Genomic DNA, 6,000 nt, shown 5'->3' with positions numbered 1-6,000 from the left:
TGTTGGGTCTGCTAGTCCTGAATAAAATAAAACCAGAACACATCAAGATAGAAAGATATCGACATAGAAATGTTATCGCGATGTAGAAGGTCCAAATGTATTTAGATTGAAGGGACTGTGAAAACCAGAAAAAGAACATCGAGAAGTAGAAAGTCGACTGTATCTATGAATTTTTGCATTTATTATAAATGACGTCCAATCCATGTAATTTTTCGCCATACTCAACTTGAATAAATTTGATCTCTGCTTCCAAACAGAGGAAGACGCCTGTCTACTGGTGTGTACAGGAACGATATGTTTTGTCCAACACTGTACATAGGGTGACCAGACCACACACATTGCGCACAATATTGTATTCAATCTTGTATACAATCACCACTACACAAGTTTTCGAATGAAATTCACTGTTCGACGAGGATCTTTCGCACTGACATATCTGTCACTGCCATATTTACCATCGCTTCTCACAATACTTCGAAAACTTAAAAACTGCTCTCCCGCATTAACGGCAAGGCAGGACCGCTACCAGTGAGCGATGGTAAGCAGGCCGCTATCTGCCGATAGCTTCTTGACTGAACTCCGTTGCGCTCCCCGTGCTGCATTTGTGTCTGTGCCGTCGGTCCCAACGGACGTATTCTTTCCGTTCCGTTTCGTCGGTGTAGTGTTTTCGTCTATCATTATTGCTCTGAACCTCTGTGTATAGACCTGTGCAGGAGTTCATGAAATTCACTCACCCGATGGATTTTGACATTTGAGCGGGTCGTCTTCTCGAACAAAAGTTCATTTTGCGTTCATTATGCGACCCGCTCAAACGTCATAATTTCTTGGGGGAGTTCATTTTGCGTTAGTCTATTTCAGTTCGAAGTAAGGTTTGTTCGTACGAAGGCGCTTTGTTAGCCCTGCGGTTTCGTTCTTGTCCATTTTCGATTCCGCTAGTTGGATGAGTTGGATTCTTATTGTGCAACGGGTCGTATGAATAAAAAGTAGTAAGTTCAACTTTACTTCATTTTCAGTAGTAAACGTCACTTGTGGAACATGTTCGTATGAATAAAAGAGACTTTACTACACTACACATTTCGAACATACTACAAACAACTGATTCGGTATGAATAAAACAAGAGTTTACTACTGATTTCTTGTAGTCTGCTCAAGACGTTGCTACTCATGTTTCAAATGCAGATTATTCATCAGAATCGAAGCGAATCGGCTTTGTTCTTAAAAATAGAAGTCCAATTTAGGGAAAACAAACAAAACCGACATGTCTTTTGTTGATTAGCCGCAAAAAATGATGAAATCATCATCGTCATCATAGCGTCTATTTTGTTTTGACGTTTCTCCGTGTAGTAAATGGTAGTAAACTGTAGTAAAGGCTAAGTTCGAATGTAGCATATGCAATAAGTTCGAAAATGTTTTTATTCATATCGAACAAGTAGTTTTCTCTGTGGACTTTATTTTTGAGTAGATACTACAAGCGTTGGGTTTTGCTACTTTTTATTCATACGGCCCAATATGTCAATATTCTGGTATTGTTTTAAGCTTGACTAGTGGTGTTGTGTTCTGGTATCCTTAGTTCAGTAATTAGGCCGCAAAGCATGTTTATTTTGCATGTGAATTGAGAGAAAACCAGTGTTTTTGTTGTGAAGAAAGGTTGCAATGTCCGGAAAAGTGATATACGACCATCAGCCGACATGAGCTGTCAAAGTGAATGTATCTTTTATCAACATTAGCTGTCGTTGCTTTGGTTGCCATCATGAAGCTTAAAAACGAGAAACAACAGCATCAGGTGCGAATTTAGTTTCTAATTTGAACTGGAAACTTGTGATGATGTTACAACCGTTCTGCTAAGAAATTTGTGCGTCCGTTTACGTTCTAAAGGAAGCATCCAGTAAAACAAGGTAATTACTTTTATTACTTTTTCAAACGTTTTTCATATTTCCGATTGGGTTGGGGGAGGTCAGATACTGTACTACAGAAATCGACTGGAAACCAAGCTGGTGACCGCCGGTAGAAGTAGAAAAAAATCAATCTATGACTTCCATGCATATGAATAATATATTCAAATTCCGAATAAGGCGAAATTGCCGTCTCGAAGTGAGGTCTATTTTATAATTGATTCAACAGTTCCAGCAGTCACCGCGACAACGACGGCGACGATGACGGCAACCGCAAGCGGTTAAGGTGAGCGATCTCGCCGTTCGCGAGAACACAGAATTTACATTCTGTGAGAGTGGATTTTTTTTTCAAGTCCAGCTACATCTAAGCACAACTTGGGACGGTTGAGGTTTGGAAGCTGTGTGGAGGTCGACCACTTCCGTTCGCTCGTCTCGATCTCGCTATTGAAGACTTCAATTTTGGATGTGGATCATAAATTTTATCGTTAGAATGTTTGACGTAAGACTACGCCCACATTTCAGTGATAAAAAAAACTTATTATTGTACAAGATATAAATTCAAAAGAAGAATTCAGAATTTTTGATATCTATATACATAAAAATGAATTTCTGTCTGTCTGTGCCTTATAGACTCGGAAACTACTGAACCGATCGACGTGAAAATTTGTATGTGGAGGTTTTTGGGGCCGGGGAAGGTTCTTAAGATGGTTCGAGACCCCTCCCCGCTTTGGAAAGGGGGGCTCCCATACGAATGAAACACCAATTTCTTCATAACTCGAGAATTATCAGAAAATAAATCAATTTTAGGCGAAGTTCGTCGGGTCTGCTAGTAAAATATAAAAAATAAGAAGGTGACAGAGAGCTACTAGTTTATTAACTTCATTTACCATTAACTCCCAAAAAATAAATTCATTTCTACACAACTGTGTTCAACAAATATTTTAACTGAAGACTAAAAGGGATTGTGAACTCCTACTATTAAAATTAAATGAATGTTCCTAAATTACATAATTCCAATTAAATATAACCATATACCCCTTTTTTAATCTTTATTTTCGTTATTTTTTATTATTTTATAAGTTCATCACGTAAATTCCGGTAATTTGAAAGATACTTATTCCATAGAAACATGTTCGTATTTTTACGTTCTAACGTTTAGTAAGTCTATAAAAACCAGATAAACAAGTTTCTGGTTGCTCTATCTTCTGATTTGTATTGACTTTGTGCTTCATTTCATGATGTTTTATTTCCCCATTATCTATTACACGTGCTAAATAACGTTTAAGATTTGCAGGGCTGTTACAAGAGTCGCGAATTTGCTCTTTCAATCGCGAAAATCGTAGTTCCTTTAAACATTGTTGTGAAAATCGCGGATTTGTATTTACACTCTCTCGAAAATTCAAAATTTTAATGTTTTTATATGAGTGTATGAGGAGTACGCAATACTTTGGGATCCGAACACATTATATCCTAATAATATTTTAGTTATCGTATGATTGATATCCACACGATACTTGATAGACCGTTTGTTGACCTGACGAATTGATCATATCGTAATTGTGGATTGCCGGGACGCCGAACTGTGTTTAGAAGTTAGTTTTTGTTTCCAATATGTTTAACAGTGACTCCCATGAATGTTGTTACGAATATCGTGGATTATTATTATTCCATAGTGACCTCCCAGTACTCCAGGTTGTTTATTCCAACTATCTACCATCTAGTTCTTTGTACCGTCATAGCTCTATTGACCTTTCCCGTCAAAAATTGTATCTCGTTCCATTTTATAGTCTGAAAAAGGGCTACACGTGTAAACCGACCTGAAGGATTCGCCTTATGTTGTTGTTATGTTAAAATCGGGCGAATGTTGGGCCAAGTTTGAAAAATAGTTCTTGTTCGATTCCTAGTTTTACATTTTAAAAATAGAGGCGTCCGTGCATATGAGTCCTTTGTAAAAGTCGACCTGAAATAAATTAAATTTTAATTGCTGCCTAAATAACTTCACCTCGGGGCCCTCCTTAGCCGTGTGGTAAGACGCGCGGCTACAAAGCAAGACCATGCTGAGGGTGGCTGGATTCGATTCACGGTGCCGGTCTAGGCAATTTTCGAATTGGGAATTGTCTCGACTTCCCTGGGCATAAAAGTATCATCGTGCTAGCCTCATGATATACGAATGCAAAAATGGTAACCTGGCTTAAAAACCTCGCAGTTAATAACTGTGGAAGTGCTTAATGAACACTAAGCTGCGAGGCGGCTCTGTCCCAGTGTGGAGATGTAATGCCAATAAGAAGAAGAAGATAACTTCATAATTTGTAATGATCCAATAGCACTTTGCTAGTCTTATGTTTAACCAAAGGTACATTGCTCTAAATATAAGGCTGAGGCTTAAGGCTTGGAGAGTGGAATCTTTGCAAAATGTCACTTGTCATTTGAATAACATTTTGCCTTCCACGTCTCCAACTATTTTAAAAGCAATGTCCTGTTAGACAAAGCTATAGGACCATTTAAGCGCTATAAGTTCGTTACATCTCATAATTTAATATCGTGCTTCTGAAAAAGGTTTCGAAAAATTAGACAAATGAATGCCAATAACATGTTACAACACTACTTGTGCTTGAGCACATTACAGAAATTGAGACTCCATGGGAAATCACGATTGGTTGCAAATCCGGCGCTCCACTGCTAGCAATAGATGGGTGGTCAATAGACGATGCAATCCCTCCGTACTTGTACTTGTATGTTCATGGGGACCAGAATCGCACAACTCCTGTATCCCCTTCTGCTCTAATATGAACTATGCAGTGATCATAACTCTATTTTTCACTTCGTGGGCAGCACACCATATATAGACAATTTGTTAAACAACCCGCAGACCTTACAGTCATTCATATCCGCCTCTGCATCTATTCATCAGAAAGTTCTTCAAGCTGTTTTGGGTGGATTCTAGGAGCTTTCTGGAGAATCAGTTTGGCAAAATCGAGTTTTTAAGGATTCTAGTCCTCTGGGTTTCTAAATAGTCAACGCATTTTAAGTTATCGCTCTTCAATATTATCATTACTCAAATTGTGATTTACGTGTGACTTAACTCCATCTGAACAACTACGTATCTGTGTCAGTTCGAGTGTGTAGAATCCAAACTGGCGGCTTCTCACTTTGGTTCCACCATGAATTCTGAGTCACCAATTGTTCTTATCACTCTCTAGATTCAAATTCATGCTATTGCAGGCCTCTAAATTGAAGGGGACTTATGAATTAATTTAAAATGTTTATTTGAAATTAATTACTATGTCTTATTACTATGATTTATGCATATGCACAACATGTGCTAGATTTAGTTCAGAAAAGGTATTGGAGAATAACAACTTCCTTCGGTGGGGTTTGATCCCACGAAACCAGTGCGCTAGACAGGTGCTTTCCCTACTAAACTACGAAGGACCTCCGTCGTCCTCCGCAGTATAGCGGGTACTGATGAAGGTCGCATTATTTGCAATCGTTGTTCTTATAAGCAATTCTCAAATTTTCAGACCTTCTATAAAAATTGTTTAAATATGTAGATTTAGTCAGGAGAATAAAAAAATACAAAAATAAAATCTTGAAGAAATACTGATTTCCGGGAGAACTGCTCAGTAGACCTTCGTAGACTTTTACAGAAGCGTATATCAACAGAAAAATAAGCATCACGGGAGGAAAAAAAGCAAGACGAATAAAGTTTGATTTAGAACGGCTAAAAAACGAAGAAACAGAGCGGACAAATTTTCAAGATCAATAAGAACCAAAAGCATATCAGTACAGTTACTCAAACTCGTTGAGCCCGATGGATCTAATGACGAATCTTCAATATTTTTCGATGCGTAAAGTTCTTTGCAGTATTAATTCCAACTTTAATCGCACGCTGACGATTATAGACCATACTCAATTATTAATTATCACTCCAATCTCAGACTAGGACATCTCAATGTCCGAGGATTGGAACGTCACATCGACGAATTAAAACTCCTCCTTGATGCGACAAACTATCATTTCTTTGCTGTCACCGAAACAAAGCTCAAGGCGTCTGCTCCAGTTGGCCCAATTCGCATTCCTGGGTATAATTTTATCAGACATTCGTTGG

At 38.2% G+C, this 6,000-nt stretch overlaps 1 protein-coding gene across 1 annotated transcript in view; it reads left to right on the top strand.

Moving 5' to 3' along the window:
* The first annotated feature begins 835 nt into the window (after positions 1 to 835).
* The window catches only part of LOC134226687 (katanin p60 ATPase-containing subunit A-like 1), an 86,711-nt gene continuing 81,546 nt past the window's right edge, over positions 836 to 6,000 (top strand). The window contains exons 1-2 of the mRNA XM_062707627.1: positions 836 to 986; positions 1,537 to 1,895. The gene's annotated coding sequence lies outside the window, so the exon portion shown is untranslated. The remainder of the gene's footprint in view (positions 987 to 1,536; positions 1,896 to 6,000) is intronic.

The sequence above is a fragment of the Armigeres subalbatus genome, chromosome 3, assembly GCF_024139115.2.
Source record: "Armigeres subalbatus isolate Guangzhou_Male chromosome 3, GZ_Asu_2, whole genome shotgun sequence".
NCBI lineage: Eukaryota > Metazoa > Arthropoda > Insecta > Diptera > Culicidae > Armigeres > Armigeres subalbatus.
This window is presented reverse-complemented; position numbering and strand designations above follow the sequence as displayed.